A 20,452-nucleotide genomic window follows, 5' to 3' on the forward strand; every position below is an offset into this window, starting at 1 on the left:
GCCTGATATTGAGGCAATAGAAGTAAAATTACATTTGAGGCTGAAGGTATTTGCAGCTTGGCAGACATCCCAGCTTCTGAGGGACTCAACGGGATAAAGCCAAAGCAATATGGATAGGAAACGTCTAATAAAACCCACTAACAATGGCAGCTCCATTTCACAGCTCACCGAAAATGCAGATGTAGTAAATGAAGGTGCATACTTAAAGCAATAGTAACACTAGAAATTACTTCTACTTTTAATTTTATAAAACCAAATGAACAGTTTTAAGGTGATTAATAATTGTCCTCTTTTGGTTCTAAATAGAATCCCCCTTACACAGAGAAGTACTACTGTATATAATTACAAAGGACATTTCTGCAGTAAGAAGTTATTCTTGCCCCAATGAGAGCCTCTTAAATTATGTAGGATAAAAAAGCATTGGATTGGATAAATAACAAATTTGAAAAAAATATACCTTCTTACTGAATTAATGCCCCATTCAAATATATATATATGGAATTTGACTTGTACTTTTTTTCATTTTTATTCTTTGTCTAAGTCTTGAGTGAAGGCTTGAGGATGTTGTCCGTACACAGTCATAAACTTATATTTGAATTTGGCGCCGGTTTGTGACATCACGCGTCGGCGCCTCTGCAACCCACGTGGCAGCTATGGGTGCCGCCATCTTGGATTTTGCCGCAGAAGGGAGTAGACGCGCTGAGTGCGTCCAGCGCTTGTGACAATACCCCCCCCCCACAGGACCACCAAGCCTGGGTTTCTGGGGAAAATGCTTGTAGAATTCCCTTCCAGTCGAGGAGCATGTACATCAGAGTGTTTCTCCCAAGAGCATTCTTCAGGACCAAAACCCTTCCACCTAATAAGGAACTGGAGAGAACCCCTGGAGAGTCTGGAGTCTAAGATCTTTTCCACCTTGTACTCTTGTTGGCCGTCCACAGAGATAGCTGAAGGAGGAGACTAATCAGAAGAGAAGTGATTGGAAATTGCTGGTTTCAGCAGGATACATGAAACACGTTGGGAATTCGCATATCAGGGGGAAGCTGAAGTCTGACAGACACGGGATTAACAATCTCCACACTGGAGAATGGACCAAAAATTTTGGACCCAACTTGGGAGTAGGCACTCATAAGCAAATGTTCCTAGTGGATAGCCATACCTTGTCACCAACCTTGTGTAGAGAAGAGGATCTATGTCTCCGATCTGCAAAAGTCTTATGCACAAGAGCACTCTTTTCCAAAATTGATTTGGCCACAGCCCAAATAGCAGACATATGGGCTGCTTGATCGTCTGCAGCAGGAACATCAGACAAGACGAAGTCTTGAGGGAAGGCTTGAGGATGTTGTCCATACACAGTCATAAACGGAGACCTTCCAGTGGAAGTATGGCATGCATCGTTATGAGCGAACTCCACCCACGGGAGGAGATCCGACCAATCATCTTGACAGAGGGATGACATGATTCCTCAGGAATTGCTCTAATGCTTGGTTCACCCTTCTGCTACCCCATTGGTTTGGGGATGGTAGGCAGAAGAGAACTGAAAAGTGATACCTAAGTCTTTACATAAAGAACGCCAGAACTTTGCTGTAAATTGAGATTCCCTGTCAAAGACTATCTCAGCCGGGAAGCCATGCAACCGGAAAATAAATTGAATGAAGAGCTGGGATAGTTCTACCGCTGAGGGAAGTTTTCAATTTGGGATGAAATGTGCCATTTTGCTGATGCGGTCACTTACTACCCAGATCGCTGTGTTCCCTCTTGAGGGTGGAAGCTCTAAAATTAAGTCCATTGCTAAGTGAGTCCATGGACAAGAGGGGATGTGTAGAGGTTGTAATACCCGCTTGGGGGAGTATGGCTAGCCTTGGAAGTGGCACAAATGGTACAGGCAGCAACAAAGTCTCTGACGTCTTTACAGATAGTTAGCCACCAGACTAGGCATCGTGACAGGTCAAGAGTCTTTTCAGGACCAGAATGTCCAGCTTGCTTGGAACAATAAGTCTGTTGTAGGATGGGCAGGCGGAGCTCAGAGGGCACAAACACCATCCCAATGGGTGTATCAGCAGGAGCAGAAGATTGACCCGACAGGATTTGCTCGGAAAACAGAGGAAAAAAGGAAGCAATAATCTTGGCAGGAGGAATAATTGGTTCTTGCCTTTCAGGGAGACGATCCACTGCAGTGAACAGTGCATTCGCTTTCCGATTCTTGGAGCCAGGGCGATATGTCAAGACGAAATTAAAGCAGGAAAAGAAGAGAGCCCACCTAGCCTGAAGGGGATTCAGTATCTTGAGAGATTGTATGAATTCTAGGTTTTTATGGTCAGTATAGTTAGTGACCGGGATCAAAGTTCCTTCTAAAAAGTGACTCCACTCTTCGAGAGCAAGCTTTACTGCCAAGAGTTCACGATTCCCAACGTCGTAATTCTCCTCTGCTGGATAGAATTTTTCAGAGAAGTAAGCACAAGGATGCAGTTTCCCATCAGCAGGATGTCTTTGGGACATTATAGCGCCAGCTCCAACCCCCTTTTCGGATGAGGGCAAGGATAGGTGCAATGTGATAGGAGAACCCCTTGATGAACTGTCGGTAGTAATTTGCAAACCCGATGAATCTTTGTATAGCCTTGGTGCTCAAAGGAAGGGGCCACTACTGAATTGCGGATACTTTGGCAGAATCCATCTCGAAAACCCTCTGGAGAGATGATATAGCCAAGGAAAGGAATCTTGGCCACTTCGAAGATGAACTTCTCAATTTTGGCAAAGAGGGAGTTCTTCCTCAAATGAGAGAGTACCTCCTTCACCTGGGAGCGATGACTTTCCAAGTCCTTGGAGAAGATCAAGATGTCATCGAGGTACACAACCACGAATCTCCCTAAGAGATCCCGGAAGATGACGTTCATGAACTCTTGGAAGATGGCGGGGGCATTGCAGAGACCAAAGGGCATCATGAGGTATTCGTAGTGCCCATCCCGAGTATTGAATGCCGCCTTCCATTCATCCCCTTCACGAATGCGGATTAGGTTGTATGCCCCGCATACAAGTGGGTGAATAACTTAGAGCAGTGATCCCCAACCAGTTGCTTGTAAGCAACATGTTGCTCACCAAACCTTTGGATGTTGCTCTCAGTGGCCTCAAAGCAGGTGCTTATTTTTAAAGACTTGAAGGCATAATACTTCCATTATACTTTATTTAGACTTTAAGTATTATTATTAAAAAAAAAGATGAAATGTTGGATTTTTCTTTCCTAGACTTGGTCATACATTGGTGTTGTGTTCAAAACGTTACTAAGTCTTCATTATAGTAGATGCACTTGACACACACAGGCTGATATTTTTACATTGTCAACGCAGCCAAATGCTTAGTTGTCTCCCAATCAGATGTATCTTGCTAAAAGTCTATAAGATAATAAACTTATAGGTCAACTGATAAACCCATACCAGCTAATTCTTTGGGTGGACCTGTTTTCCTATTATGCCATTCTTAATCCAATCACTAAATATTTATTTGATCTTATTTAATATGAGTTTTGCTAAGTCCATCCATAGTAGAATGCCTGGTGTACATAATAAAACTTTGTACTGGAAAAGCTTTTATTTTGCATAAACAATTTACCCTACTTTCAACAACAACCTTTGAAATGTGATTTACTTTCTAATGTACATTATTACATTGCCAAATGCAATTTTTCATTCTTATTTTTGTGAATTTGTATTCCCTTTACAATTTCCAACTGACATTCACCCTTATCTTTTTAGCTGCTGAATGATGGAGAATGCTTGGCCTATAAGCAAGGAATAAAACTGGTAGTGATGTTACCATTGTTGTTTTTTTTTAAGAAAAATACACGGTCATGTAAACAATATTCTAACCTAAAATGTTTTTTTTCTAACAATTTGGGATAGCTCAGGCAGTGATACTTCATTTCATCTTTGTTTGATAATTAAAAAAATTTGGTTGGGATAAACTGCTGCTATAAGCTTCTCCGCACATGCAAACAGCTCACCATTTCATCACCCAAGCCTGATCTTAGTGTGTTCCAAACGTGAAACACACCATAAATCTGCAGGTCTGGAAAGTTTTACCATACAGTGGGGAGGGAAATGCCTTTAGATGAAGCACCTTCTCTGCTCTATGTATTTCAGATCACTGTGAGGTGGGAAGATTCCCAGACCACTTCTATTCTCTTCCCCCCTTCCTGCACACTTGCAAGGAGCAGGAGACCAGATGTCTCACACTTTATAAATATTACTCTTCTGAGACACCTTGATTTGCACTCCTCTCACCATCCTCCTTTGCTGTTTACCCCCTTTAGAGGGAATAGCAGAATATCGCATAATCTTTTCATAGCCGGACAGAAATGAATAGGATTATGGGATGCTTGCTAGATTTCCAGACAGTTCCGCACATAACCTAGATTCCTGCTGGAAAAATCTATTCATGTTCCTTTAAGATTTCTAAGTTATGTGATCCGCTTAGTATCTTGCTTCAAATATTTCTGGCAATGAAACCTGGAATTTGACAGCAGATAAGAAAAATTGCATCACCCTGATTGCCCTCAGTATCTTCAGTGTAAAATCCCAGAACATTCTCTTATTTCTCACAAAACATATTTTGAGAGTAAAGCTGGTGTATTATTTGGGAAAATAAGGTATGACCCACATTTCAACATACCTGTACTTACAATTATCTTTTATTATCATATTATTATTTGACCACTGGTTGCGCTTTAAATTTCTCACTTCATCCAAGATCCTACTGCTTTTCTGAAGTTCTAACTTTGAATTGATCTTATGACTGGGGGTTAGTTGTCAAGCTTTATAATTGGCTAATGGCATCTATGTGCATTCAAATACCCCTGCTGCTAGTACAAGATGTAGACGGTATCTCTGTACTAACTTTAATCCACCCACACATTTTCTAACCAGTTGGGCTCATTTATAAACAATGGGCAAATCTGCACCTGGGAAGTAATTTAGGCCAACAACAGAATGTTTGCTTTCATTGTTCATCCTGCTGCTGCATGAAAAAAGCCAGTCACTGATTGGTTGCTGTGGTTTATTGCCCATGTGCCCAACATTTATTAATGAGCAAAAATAAAGATTGACGATTAACTACTATGCACAGTTAAAAAGCCCCCCAACAAAATTCCATTAAGAGTTTAACAAGCATTTGTGTTATCTTGGCCCAAGTAAATAACCTTGCATTAAGACATGAACCTAATTTGTAAATGTGCTGCCCAGTCCTCCAGTTTATTCAAATTCATTTAACTTGCAATATTTAAACCCCTTAAAAAAAGCTGTCCTACCACAGATGTAAAACTAACAAATTTAAATTGTTGCCTCAGTGAGTCTTTGATTGCATTTTGGGTGTCGTATGCTGGCATTATTTTGGCTGTGCGAGCATTTCATAGTGAGATGCGCTAGCGTTCATTTGTATCTACCGAGAATTTGCTAGTGATCTTGTGCTTAGGTGAATTTGCATAGGGTGGGAAATTTAAAGTTGTATGGGCGTCTTTATTATAACCGTTTGCTGGAAATGCTTGAAGTTACCTTTTTATTACTTTTTATTACACATGTCCAGGGAACCTTAATAAAGACAAGAGAGTTAATATAATGCTCTACACATGAGCCCACTGTAACAATAATGTTCCATATGTAATAAAATGTATGGAGAAAACAGCTTACCCAAAAAAGTAAGTTAGGACTTTTGCAGCCAATCGCACTTAAAAAAAGGAAAAGTCGCCAGCGTTTTTTGAATTTCAATGCATAATTGGCACACAGGATTTGATGTAAGTGACAGAAGATTGAGGAAGATGTAGCTTCTTTTTAGCATTTCACCTGGTCTTAGGTGGCTAAAGAGGTAATGTTCAGTAAAATCCACACTTTAGTGACAATGTTTTGCCAGAATGAAAAGTCATCTGGCAATATAGTGCGAATGAACACTCGCGACCGTCCTGTTCTGTAGCCAATTGGCGACTGCCCCTGTTAGTGAATTGGCGATGTCCCTGCGGGTGGCAACGCTGGCTAAAAGTAGCCACTTCGCCTTTTAGTGAATCTGCCCCCAGGTGTTTACTGGAGAGACTTTGAAATAAGGTTTACATTATTGTGCAGTCCCTCCTTTCACAGGTTTCTACATTTACAAAGAATGGACCTAGTGAATAAAAAAAATTAACCCAATATAAATATATATGAATTCAAACTATAAGAGAGGTAATAACGGGTAAAGAGGATGAAAGTGTGAGGAAAAGGGATTCTGTCATGGGAAAATGCATTACTTAATAATGCCCCTCCAGCAGAAATCTGCATTGAAATCCATTTTCAAAAGAGAAAACAGATTTTTCAATATTTAATTTTAATATGTGACATGAGCCTAGACATGTTGTTAGTTTTACCATTGCCCTCAGCCATGTGCTTTGATAAACTTCAATTACTCTTTACTGCTTCACTGCAGTAGTGAATCATGCCCCATCCCTTTTCCCCTAGCTGCCTAACAACATAATAAATGGAAGGATCACAGCTCCCTGACACTTGCATTGCTAAAATGCTCTCATTGCCCACCTAGTGGTATATATAAGAACAGCACTCAATAGTAAAAATCTAAGTCACAACTCTTTCATTTACATGGAGTAGGAGAAAAAATATTGAATCTGAAAGCAGTTGCATTGTGAAGTGCTGGCTCTTTCTGAAAACACATGACCAGGTACAATGACCTGAGATGACTGCCTAGACACCAATATTCCAACTAGAAATACATTTATGGGTTCAAGAATAAAATTTTAAATAGTAGAACAAATTACTCACAATGTACACAGAGTAATTTAGTAATAAAAATGATATCATGAAAATCATGACAGAATCAATTTCACTACTCTAAATGCAATATCTATAATAAAGTATTTGTTTAATCAGTCCCCCTAATTATTTGGGTTTTCACCAGCCCCTACTTTCTGTGGGCCTTCTTGAAGCCATGGAGGTTTCTAGGTAGGAACACATGCCAGAAGCACACAGCTATGTATTTGCTAAAATGTGCATAGTTTAATAAATCATTAAGTGAATAAATTATTAACAAAATAATATATTGCATCATTTCCAGGCATGGAAAGGGTTAATTAGCAGGACTAGGAGGAAAATGCATTTTTTGGAATGGAGCAGCATGGATTTCACCTTTAGCAGGAGGGATCACAAAAATATCTCTTTGCTCAGCCTGAACTTTTGAACTTTCCACTCACCAGCAGCAGCCGGGCTCCAGAAAACCTGCGCTGTCACTCACGGCCTCTTCCATGGATTCCTTCACATATGAGAAACAGATAAAAGTCCCACTGCTCTGTTCTCTCTCTGACACTACATACATTTCATGGTCTCAAGCACTTTGACTCTTTAGCCGTATCCTTAAAGGGGCATCAGCAACACATGCCTTGCATTCCCTTCTAATACCTGCTACTTCTATACAGTTATCTATTACATAGGTACATGGGGCCTCCTTCTGACACACACACCATGTCACCACATAACACCGACATAAGGGACATGCTTTCCATTTTTACCCCAGGCTATTGCTATATCATTATGAATTAACAGATATTTCTGCAAAAAAATATGTCTTTTGATTAAAGTCAGATTTATTAAGGGTCGAATTGAAAATTAGAATTACAATTTTGAATTTTTTTCATGGTCAAAACTGTCAAATTTGACTAGGAAATTATCCTAACTCGATTTGAGTTTTTTTTTAAAAAAAAATGTAATTCCATTTTTTTTTTGCCACCTAAAACCTGCCGAATTAATGTTCAAGTCAATGAGAGAGGTCTAGAGATCAGTTTGGAGATGTTCGCAACCTTCCTGACATTAATCGAGTTTGATTGAATTCAAATCAAATTTGATTCGAGTTTTCAGTTATTTTCGAGTTATAATAGTTAGATTTTATTAATAAATTTTGCCAGGTCGAATTTCGAATTCATTCGAATTTAAGGGAGTTTAAAAAAATGAATTCGAAATTCCACCCTTGATAAATGTGCCTCTTAGGGGCACATTTACTAAGCTTAAGTGAAGGTTTCGAAGTAAAAAAACTTCGAATTTCAAAGGGTTTTTTTTGGGTACTTCGACCATCGAATAGGCTACTTCGACCTTCGACTACGACTTTGACTTCGAATTGAGCGATTCGAACTAAAAATCGTTCGACCATTCGATAGTCGAAGTACTGTCTCTTTAAAAAAAACTTTGACTACCTACTTCGCCACTTAAAACCTACCGAGCACCAATGTTAGCCTATGGGGACCTTCCCCATAAGCTTTCTAAGCTTTTTCTGATCGAAGGGATCGTTCAATTCGAAGGATTTAATCGTTCGATCAAACTATTTTTCCTTCGATCGATTGATCGAAGTATTTAAGGTAAATCCTTCGACTTTGATATATTCGAAGTCGAAGGATTTTACTTCGAGGGTCGAATATCGAGGGTTAATTAACCCTCGATATTCAACTCTTAGTAAATGTGCCCCTTAGTGTTGCCATTGTGAAGAATAACAATGATACAGGGAAAAAAAAAATCAAAATAAAGGAATTAATCATATGCTCTCATTTTTAAATAAAATGAAAATAACACAGTTTTGGGGGTTTTTTCACTGGTTTTCATTATTTTTCTCAATACTATATATACAATTACTTTTATCCATTTATAGGTTTGTGACCAAAACTTTTATACATAAATGCAAAAATTCTAAGGTTCTGCATTATGCCACTAGGTGGAAGTTATCAAAAGAAAAGCTTTCTGCTGAAATTCATGGAATACAGCATTGCTGCAAGTGCTTTAGCATTAACACCAGTACAATTAGGGTTGCCACCTGTTTTACCATCCTGGCCAGTAAAAATGATGGTTGATCCCAATGTTATTAATAGGGAAAAAAGATAAATATATAGGAAGGCCGGTATTTTTTTCCAGAAAAGGTGGAAACCCTAAGCCCAATCAGCATTCTTATTGCTTATTCTTGGCTTCATTTCGCTTCAAGCACTTGATTAGTTCTTCCTAACTTCTTATATATTAAGCTTCTCCCTGCTGTCAGTTTGGCCACTGTTTGTTTCTTAATATTTTCCTGCTGCTTTATTATTGGCTGGCAACAAAATTCCTGAAAATCCAGACATTTTGTGCATCTTGGATTTGACTGGATTCCAAATCTTTCACACAGGATTTGGGTGAATCCCAAACTGAATCCAATCCCTAATTTGCACATTCAAGTGAATGTTCAGTGCAAATTTTGTGAATTGGATCATTTTTGCTATTTTTTCAAGGCTCAGATTCAGTTCAGCGAGGCATTTGGAGCCATTTGAATCTGCATTCTACTTTACAAAGGCTCAGATTTGGCTGAAACCTTGATTAATGCATTCCTAATTTTGTGTGCCCATAATTACACATGGTCAACAATACACTCCGTGTGTCATTATCTTTAAAGGGATCCTGTCATCAGAAAACATGTTTTTTTCAAAATGCATCAGTTAATAGTGCTACTCCAGCAGAATTCTGCACTGAAATCCATTTCTCAAAAGAGCCAACACATTTTTTCATATTCAATTTTGAAATCTGACATGGTGCTAGACATTTTGTCAGTTTCCCAGTTGCCCCTGGTCATGTGACTTGTGCCTGCACTTTAGGAGAGAAATGCTTTCTGGCAGGCTGCTGTTTTTCCTTCTCAATGTAACTGAATGTGTCTCAGTGGGACATGGGTTTTTACTATTGATTGTTGTTCTTAGATCTACCAGGCAGCTGTTATCTTGTGTCAGATTTCAAAATTGAATATAAAAAAATCAGTTTGCTCTTTTGAGAAATGGATTTCAGCGCCAAATTCTGCTGGAGCAGCACTATTGACCGATTCATTTTGAAAAAAAATGTTTTTTCCCATGACAGTATCCCTTTAAGTTATAAATCTGAGATTGATCTATGTGAGCAGAATGCAGATAAGAGTGACCAACATAAACTGTTTAGACAATCCTCCCCCCACAAGCAAATGGAATATACCTTCAGAGCAAAAAGCTCGTTTACAAAGTGGCAGAGAAGAAGCACACAATTTCAAATTTTTTTTGCAGGTCAATTTTTTCTGATATTTATGAAAAATTATTTTTGCAGTTTGAATTTTTGTCTGAATTAAAAAATTTTTTTACGGTATGCCTTATTTAACACATTCTATGTACCTACAACTCATCATTCTTTTCACTGAGGCAAAATCATAAATAAGGGAAATCAAATGTATTTGACTGGCAACTTGAATTTTTTTCAGTAGTGAAAATTAAGAGAATTTTCCCTCAACTCTTGATACATGTTCCCCAGAATATACAATTTCAGTTATTTGATTAAAACTGTATTCCTTTATTCCGCTGTAGGAATTATCCTGATAAATGAAGTAATTTCAAAACCGGCGAGCAAAAACAAAACAAAAAAACAAATATGGACAGTCGTTAAAACTGTATACCATTTTACATGCACTGTTTTGTGCTGTTTTTATGATTTATATTGTTTTTTTTATAACAGTAATCCTGTTACATATAAATCTAATAAATATACAGCATATATTATTCTCTTTTTCTTTGTGGTCATGCATATATTTTATGCTGATATTCACTAAAAGATTTAGTTTTGTGTCTTGATGGTGATATGCAAATACATACATATATAAAGATTATCTTAGAGAAGGAAGAGTGGGCTTAAATATATATATAGCATGTCAGGCAATTTGACTTTCTTCAACATCATATCTTAACTGAACCTGCAGCTCATGCCTGTTTTTACCCGCATTTCTATTACAGTATTTGCAGCACAAAATAGGAGAAACAGATTTGTCTTGGAATGTTTGACAGAGAATGGAGAGCTTCTGCCAGCAGCTTCCCAGGAAGCTGTCATCAGCACAGCATGAGCGTATGTCTATCTGAAACATGGCTCCTCATTACAGCCCCCCAGCAGAAAATCAGTAAAAAGAAAAGCTATTTATGAGCCTTTTTACCTCTGGCTGTATCATATTTTGGTATCTTATCTTTCTTTTTAAACAGCTTTTAATTTAAAAAATTTGTACATTTAACAACCGCCAACAGATTTTGTTTAGGAGTGTTATAACAAAAGAATAACTACATTGTTGTCATTGACGTGCAGATTTGTTTGTGAATTATAAGAGGAAACAGTGAGTTTTTGGTGAGTTGTACTTGTCTGGCACACATATTGGTCCTGTTATTAGAATAACAAATTATTCTAATCATTACTATTATTATTGTTATTAGAATAATATTTATTCTCATTAGAATAACAAATAATTCTAATCCTGTTATTAGAATAATAAATGTGGAACACCTAATAAAAGTTGCAAAGAAAAAAAACAATTTGCACAAATATAAGTAAAAATTCTGCGATGTAATATTCTTCATTAGACTGATGATGCATTATGAATTTTAGTAGTGCTTTTAGTTAAGTGCTTGAAGGTAACATAACTTTTTCAGTAAGAAGTTTTATTACATATACTGCGCATTCACACAACTAATAAAATTTGCAAACTTTCTTCTTTTGTCAGAAATAGTTTCCCGGTTCGCAAAAGCTTTATTAAAATCACTCAAAGGAAAATTTGTTCACTTTTACCAACTTTTATTACATTTGTCCAATAGTCTCCTCCAAACTATCACTATTCTTACACTTGTCTTGCAAATATGAAATGCATTTTTAAAGGAGACTGCCTTAAAAATGACTTTAGAGCACATAAGCTGGCATTGCTGTGTTCTAGTACAGGGGTCTTGACTTATATTTTTACGTACACTTATAAAGGTTACCTGCTTGTATTACAGGTATGGAAACGATTATCGAAAACCCATTATCATAAAGCTTCGAAATACAGGCATGCCATGTCCTATTAAAGCAAACAATTTAAGAAAAGCAAACTGATTTGTTTTTCCTGTAATAATAATACAGAACCTTGTATGTTTGTAACACCATATTGGTGGTCCAGTTGGGCCTTGCTTAAATGTGTTTGGTGCTTCTTATTTGGAAAACCCCTGGCCCTAAGATATTCAGATAATAGCTTCAAGGTGGGCATCTTGGTGAAAGATCTTTTGGCACCCTAACTAAACAAACAGATCTGATAATGTATTGCCAGCTAAACCTAAATAAAAACAATACAGCAAAAGAATTAAAACTTGATTCAGGATAAGACAAGTAAGATTTGCAAACTGTGCTTGAAGAAGAAGATCTCAAAAACATTGTTTCATAATTTAAATTTTTGTTTCCTTATATAGATCCAAGTAAAACAAACTGAGTAGCTGCTTTACATTTTCAAAATTACGGAACATTTTTGACCAATTTCAGTTTATTTCAGTTTGAATGATTTCACTGGAGGCAATCTCAATCCCTCAGTCTCTAGGAAGATACTCTCTCTTGTGCTGAAAAGAGTAAGTACCTTGTACTGAGTTATTTTTGGCTGGTGACACTTATGTGACCTTGTTTTCAGGACTGGTAATTTGGTAATTTGTTTGTCTGGTGCCTGGCCAAAATGACCCTAATGTGAACTCTTCTTGAGGTCTGGGTTAAGCCAATATTACCTCTTTGTGTTACACTTGGGATGTACATACGTTTGATATTGGTCCCCGAGAAGAACCAATTTGCTGGATTAAAATTGGATTTATCATTCTAATTCTCTACTGATATTATAAGGTTCCCCTGGTCTTTTCTGGAACTGTGTTGTTATGTAAATAACATCTATAGTTAATTATTGTTGCTATTTTCAATACACATTGTTTGGAAACAACATAAGCTGTAAACCCAAATATAAAATTCTGCATTGTGAAAGCTACATTATTTATAAGCAACTGTCCAAAAAACAGTCTTTTTAATTAATTTGCTATTGAAATCCTTTGCTATTGCCTGCCCTGCTGGTTGCTGGTCCTGACTACTTGTTCTGTTGAAACAGGGTTACAGCAATCAGCTCCCTTTCACCCAAGACTCCAAGTCTCACAATGCAGCATATTTACTAGTGTGAATTTACTTCTTGCTGATGCCTGCCAAGTTTTTTCTCATATTTACTAAAAAAAACACTGTTACAAGTATTTCTCATATTAATTAAAAAAAACACTGTTACAAGAGTAACTTAGCAAATTCTCTTTTGAACATTTTCCACATATAATTGTAGTGGAGAAAATTCTACAGAAGTTATGCCATAACGCAGAGATATATGTGGAAAAATGTGAATTTCTCCCAGTTTGAAGTTAATTCTCCAGAATGTCCCATACTCTTCTTTTAATACATTGCCTATGCTGTGGCAAATTTCCATTACTGGTGAAAATGCTCTAAATTGTAACTTTTGTCTTTAGTAAATATGCCCCAATGTCAATTTTTATGGAGTTAACTTTTTAGGGTCAAACATTTATTGGGAAAGTATTTAAGAAATCAAGTTTAAGAATTGATATTGTTGCAAGCAAAGGAGGATCCAGTGCTAATAAGCAAAAACTGCCTTTTTTGTGCATTTGTTTCTATTATCAAATATATACAGGTATGGGACACATACATGAAGGTCATCTCCCATAGACTCCGTTTTACACAAATTATTTCAATTTTAAAAATCATTTCCATTTTCTCTGTAATAATAAAAACAGCACCTTGTACTTTATCCCAATAAAGATACAATTAATCCTTATTGGAGGAAAAACAACTTTCTGATTCCTGATGGTTTTAAAGAATTTCCTCTCTCCAGCTGCTCTCTTACCTGCGGGTGTGTGAGCAAAAAGGGGTCATGGGTGCAGGCAGAGAGCCGAGTAGGGGTCACTGTGCACTGGGCCCCCCAGTGAGGGCCCAATGCCAACTAATTACGCCCCTGATCCATAGGTGCCAGTCAAATTAGCCAGTAATCAGTTTTTGGGAAGTTCCAGTTCTATTACCAACTGCTGAACAAGCAGCTAAAGTGATAAGCTGTGTAAGAGCAGGTAGTAGGAAATGTGACACTAGAATAATCTTTGTGCAAGAGCAACTACTGCTTTTAGCACAGTCAATACACATATTTGAAGTGGCTGAAACATGCCTTGGTATGTAAAACAATCAATTACAATAGTTCTAATCAAAACATATGATTTGACAATATTAGACCCTATAACTATTTAATGGAATTCTGTTGCTGTATTAGTGCTACCTAGAATCCTGTGAGGGTTGTGCATTGCCTGTATTGCCTGACATTACAGAGGAACCTTTCAAGACTCAATATGCTCAAAAAACACAACCCTTCTGACAGTGCATTTGCAAATGATTGGTAAGTCTGTTCCATTTGATCTTTTTTCTAGGATCCATCATTCCATTCTGTCATTGATGTCCTTATTCTGCTATTTTTGTGTTATTTTGTGTATAGCAACACAATAAGCAATGAGCTTTTTCTGCTGTAATGCAATTAGAGTAATGAAAGCAACCTTTGCTATGGGTTACAAGCCTGAAAATTGTTTATGCTCATAATGAGTTTTACATGAATGCACATAGCCAGATCAAACCCAGATACATGCAAGTGGTAAGTATGTATAGATTTGACAAAGGTATTTTTGTCCAATGTTGATTGTACACTTATGGCAGAATATGATTATTTTACTGACATTGCTTTCTGATGAGTAAACTCCACTTAGTGCTACACATACTTGCTCCAATTTGGATCTACACTTCTAGAGCCTTTCACTATAAAGAGATATATGCAACGGTCACAGCTAAATGAGAAACAGATATAAGCAGCAACTATGTGGGGGGTGGGGAGACAACATTCTCTTCATTCTCTTATTCTACCTAAAGCACATCTTGAGTAAATTGAGTTTGTCCAAATTTCATCCAGCATTTGAAAATTAATGGGACTTGATCATCCTTAATGAATGTCATGCGTGGAGGAAATGGATACTTTCCCTTTAAAGCCCGACAGGCTGAAGTGAAGGGGAACAACAGTTGTTATAATCTCAACTGGAATTGAACCCAATTAATCAATCTGTGCTGATTTGAATCATGTGCTATGCTTGGTCACCTCACTGATATCCTACCCTCTGCTTCTCCAACTGATGGATGGGAGAAGCACTGAGTGCATGCCACAAAGCCCCACTTTGCCACTTTGGACAGTACAACATAAATTAAATGTGATCTGTTACTTACAAAAGGATCATTTTCATGGAGGGCAGTGATCACAGAGAAGAGGTTAAGAGCAGCACCCCTGCCTGATCATCACTTTCTGAGACATTTGGTCCATTTCACACAAAGACACATAAAGATAACAATTCAATCTGGGTTTAAAATTCATACTACAGGCATAAACCACCCCCAGACACACACCTATAAGCAAGAAAGCATGTCTTTTATTTATTTTACTATGCATCAAATGTAGTTTAAACTGTTGTTTCACTACATATTGAATTCCAATTAAATGTTTCCTTGAAAAGGTCATATTACAATATTTTGAGCAATTATCATCACCAGTAAAACTTCAACAATATTATCATGCTGCTGCAAACTGCATTTCCATATAGTTTACTACCAGATTACTTAGGCCTGGCTGATATAAAATACACTTGATTGATGCCAATGGTAATATTAAGGAAGAAATGTAATGGAGATAGGAAAGCTAGTCATTTTTTCAGAAAAGTTTGTAACCCAAAGCTTAATTAAAAAGTCCCATGTTTTTCTATTTTGCCTTTACCGTGTTCTGTTTCTAAAGACTTTGCAGGTCGGTGTAATCCCTTTCCTATCTCCCCTGCATGTTAACTAGTTTAACTTATTGTTGAGGTAGGCTCCAGTTCATACAGAATGCCTGGCAATGCTGTGTATACCAGTGCCAATACTGTAAAATACCTGCCATGGAAGCCCCCATGTTTTATAAACTTGCAAAAAAGATTAACACACACACAATAAGTCAAGAATTTGCTTTTCTTAAAATACATTTCATTAAATATAAACATGCTGTTATAAACATTTACTACACAATCAGCACATTATACATCCCACGCAGTCTAAGGGAACATCTCATTCCAGATTTTTTTCCCCAAAACAAAATAGCAGAAGAGAACATTTTAAAATATTTTTAAATTCATTTTTTATTTGTCTACTGGAAAACCGTAAGGCCATTCAGCTTCTGCTAATAATTGTTTTGGATATTCCTCCTATCTGCTAGCATGTCTCTAGCTAAATAGCAGGTAGGCACCACTCAGGAACACCAAAGTCTTTCAATCAGTAGAATCCAGAAGCCCAAAACATCTTCATTTTAGATTATGTATAAAAGATAAAAAGCCTGACGCGTTTCGTGTCCTCCAAGGACACTTAATCATAGCTCTAGCTAAAGACAAGTTTCCAGTCATATTTGGTGTAAACCATGTAACTGCTTGTACTGTCATGATTTAGTTTGGAATTTAAACTAGTATCTTGTTGCTAGGGTCCCACCGACCATATCAACCAGGAAGTTGTTTAAATAACTCTTTAAAAAAGACCCCAGATAAAAATATAGTTAAATGATTAATTCATAGCAACACTTGTATAGCTCGTAAGTTTGAATTATGCAGAATAGAAAGCCAAAGAAGACCAGTTACAATATGAATAACAATATGGAACATCATAATAGGTCAATTCTCGGGCAAACTTCCCCTTTTACTTCGCCTTTTAATATTTTGGTGAGCGAAGAACCAATGCCCTTCCAAGCTCTTGGTCCCTGCCTGTCTATCTGCAGTATAGGAAATAAGTCACCCTTTCTTACCTAATATCCCTGCATAAATGACAGATGGAATGCCTCTATCAAGCCAACATTTATGTATAGTACCCACCCCATAACAAATGCATACTGGGAAGTAAGTTAGAAATCACGGCACACTTGTCCCACCATCACAGCTGATAAAAATTAGGTTTCAAAATGACAAATTACCACCGCCCATTTTGTTTGTTTTGTTTTTCTGCAGCATTTTGGAATTATAAGCCACAGAAAACTCATGCAACCATAGCTATTTCCTGGAAATTTTGTGGGTATTTTTCTTTTTTTGAAGATTAACCAAACGGAAATGTGGGGAAAAATTCCAAAACATTAGAGCAATGAGAATGGGTCTCCATCAGTTAGTAAAAGACGTCTTTGTGGTGCCAGTCTTTCACAATGTACTTAATATTGTGCTACAGTTAATGCTTTGTGGGATGGTCCAAGAGAATTGCCAATTGTTAAACTGTCAACTCATAGACCATCATCCCAAAAGGTCATATATATTCAAAGACACTGTACGCACGGACTCACTTTCTTCTCATGCCAGGATGTCAGCCTATTGATTGTGAACCCAAGAGGAGAGCTGCCTATTGTCATTTGCTAATTCTAGAAGTTTACAGGAAAATGAAATTAAGTCAAAGAAAATCTTTCACTACCTATACTTGTATCTTCCACTATATTTTCAATATGCTGAGTGATTACTTCCATTCTGTATTTAGAGGATGTGTTGTCCTCTATTTTAGAGAGACCGGAGTCCACCGCAGATGTGCAAGACACAAACAACAAAGGTAAATTCTGGTAACACTAGTTTGAATTCTGTAACCAAAGACCTCAGTGCAGTTATACTCTACGTCTCTTGGAAATAATCCAATTTTTCTGTTCCAGCTGCAGTGAAAGGAGATATCCTGACAGATAACCAAACCTGTTCTGGGGTCTTGAGGAATAGCATTTCTCTTTGCATTATGTTGGTTAACATGTTTCTATTATATATGTGTAGTGAGAGCGTGGGTGTGTTTCTTATACAAATATACTGTATCTGCTCTTCCAGTAATGACATGCGTGTTAGCACCTCATTCCAATTATTTTATGACATAGTCAATGGAACTTTTTCATTCCCAAATGCATGGTAGGAAAGTTATAAAATTACACACAGCAATCACTAATTAGAAATAGCACAGTCTCTCGCTCTGATTTATGGACATTTGGCAGCCTGCAGTTCCCAGTATGACTGTACTACAGTGCCGCATATACTTTTAACAAGGAAACATAGAAGCTGTATGACAAATTTGTACTACACAACTTTCATTCAAAAGCAAAGTCACACACACACAATGGTCACTTCTGTCAGGACTCAGGAGTCAGTTAACCTCCCTGTATGTTTTGGGATGTGGGGGAAAAAAACCACACAAGCTCGGGGAGACCATATAAACTTCTTGAAGTGCCCTGGAATCAAACCTAGCACTGTAAGGCAGCAGAGCTAACCATTAGGCCAGGGGTCCCCAACCTTTCTTACCTGTGAGCCACATTCAAATGTAAAAAAAAGATGGGGAGAAACTCAAGCATGAAAAAAGTCCCTGGGGATACCAGGGCTGTGATTGACTATTTACTAGACCCTATGTGGATTGGCAGCCTACAGGAGGCTCTAATTGGTGGTACACCTCGTTTTTATGCAATTAAAATTTGCCTCTCAGCCAAGAATTGAAAAATAAGCACCTGATTTGAGGCCACTGGGAGCAACATCCAAGGAGTTGATAAGCAACATGTCGCTTGTGAGACACTGGTTGGGAATTACTGCATTAGACTAACACCACCCTATGCTTGCATCAGTACTCTCATGTTTGTCCATCCTGAGCCACCGGATTGGCTACAGTCACAAGGAGTGGATTTTGGTGCCAAAATGCATATTCATATGTTTTGGCACTAAAATCCATTATTTGTGTCTAACCCGTGTGCAGACTTATGAAAAGGATTATGTGAGCAGAGGTGCCTCTATGTATCCGCACGTCATGAATAATCCATGTATAGCACTAGCCTTCACCACAATGTGCTTGTCATTATTGATGTGCGGGCCGACCCGATACCCGTGGGACCCGCGGGTCGGACGGGTTCGGGTCTACCTCGCACTGCTCCTTGCTCCTCCACCTTCAAATGCATCCGACTTCCGGGTTCCGGTTTTACAGTCTTGCGTCTGCTAGCCCCACCCCTTTTGTGACATCGTTGTGACGCCATAGACGGGGCGGGTCGGCGCTGGTCTATAAAAGGACCCCGGAAGCGCGGGTGTGGGCGGGCGCAGGCTCAGCAGGGCGGGTTAGGGTCGGGTGCGGGTCAGGAAAACCCTGACCCGCACATCAATACTTGTCATGATACCTTGGCATTTGAACACAAGGCTGTTGCTGGGCAAGTGACAGAACCAGGACATATGTTGTCTCTTTTCTTAGTCGACATAGTTAGACATATTCTGCAATTTGAAGCAACACTTGAATACCTGAAAGGAAGTTTTATGTTCTCCCCATATGTGAGTGGGTTTCTTCCAAGAATTTGGGTTTCCACCCACACTATATACAGGCAGGTTAATTTCCTCCTGGTGAAAAAGTTAACTCCAGTATGTGTTGTGCAAATGTATAGCTGACTTTAGATTTGCTTTTCCTTCAAAAAGCTTAAAGAAGGTTAAAACAATTTTTTCAAGCATTTAGCATGGGAATACTGTGAAAACTAGTACAAAAAATGTGGTCCAGTCCTGTTTTAGGAACTGCAGATACAGAGGCAGGATCAGTTCCCAGATGCTAACCAGCCTGCAAAGCATTGAATACAGACACTAGATATGGACATAATAGCTGCCTGAACATTTTGTAATATTAGTGTATTGACGCCATCTGGTCCCTGGGCTTTGCCTGCTATTAGATCATTCACAGTTTAGAGACATTCTGGGTTTGTACAATGGCTTTGGGCAGCGCCACATCTCCTGTGAAAGAACACTGAAGGAACCATTGCTGTCAATTTTCAATATGTGCATCTATTTATTTGAATTCTGATTAACTGTGGAATCTCTCTTCCAGACTAAAAAAAAAGTATGAGGCTGTGGAAATGTTTTTATTAAAGGTTTTATAACCTTGGTGTACTTTAGATTGGGAATAAGTAGTACCTGTTTCCCTCCTTGAAGATCACTCCATTTTTTTTTAGAGATTTTCAAATTATTTGTATTTTTTAGAGTTCAGAGTAATTTTCTGTTCATGCTTTTCTTATGTGTATTTTATTTCATAATGTCATAACATTCATAGTTTTAGAGTTTGTAGTGGATTCAAAAACCATTAAAACCACAAACATGAAAACTGTTAACCCATGTGTCTGAGGTTAAAGATGAAATATTCTCATAAAGTCCTGTGTAACATATTGCATATGTTCAGCTAATTAGGCTAACACTGAGAGATTGATGTTATATTATTTTTGTACATACTGAGCAACCTTTTCTTGTTGCATAAGGGAATATTTTTATTCTACATTCATCCAGGTATAGTATCCAGGTACTGTATATGAGTTGTTTTTATAAGCATTTATCAATTGTCAATAATCACTAATAACTATATATATAGCATCCACTTTAATGTGGTTCAGGATCCAAAAATTGGTCCTCATGCTGTGTAGAGTGTGTCACAATGTCCCTAAATCTTTTAGCCTCCACGGGCATCGGCCTTCCTTTCTGAGCCTCTATCTTTATTCTTTTCAATCATCTGTTCTCTTACTCCTATACCAGCCCCTGTAT

The sequence above is a fragment of the Xenopus laevis genome, chromosome 1L (genome assembly GCF_017654675.1).
Source record: "Xenopus laevis strain J_2021 chromosome 1L, Xenopus_laevis_v10.1, whole genome shotgun sequence".
In the NCBI taxonomy this organism is placed as follows: Eukaryota; Metazoa; Chordata; class Amphibia; order Anura; family Pipidae; genus Xenopus; species Xenopus laevis.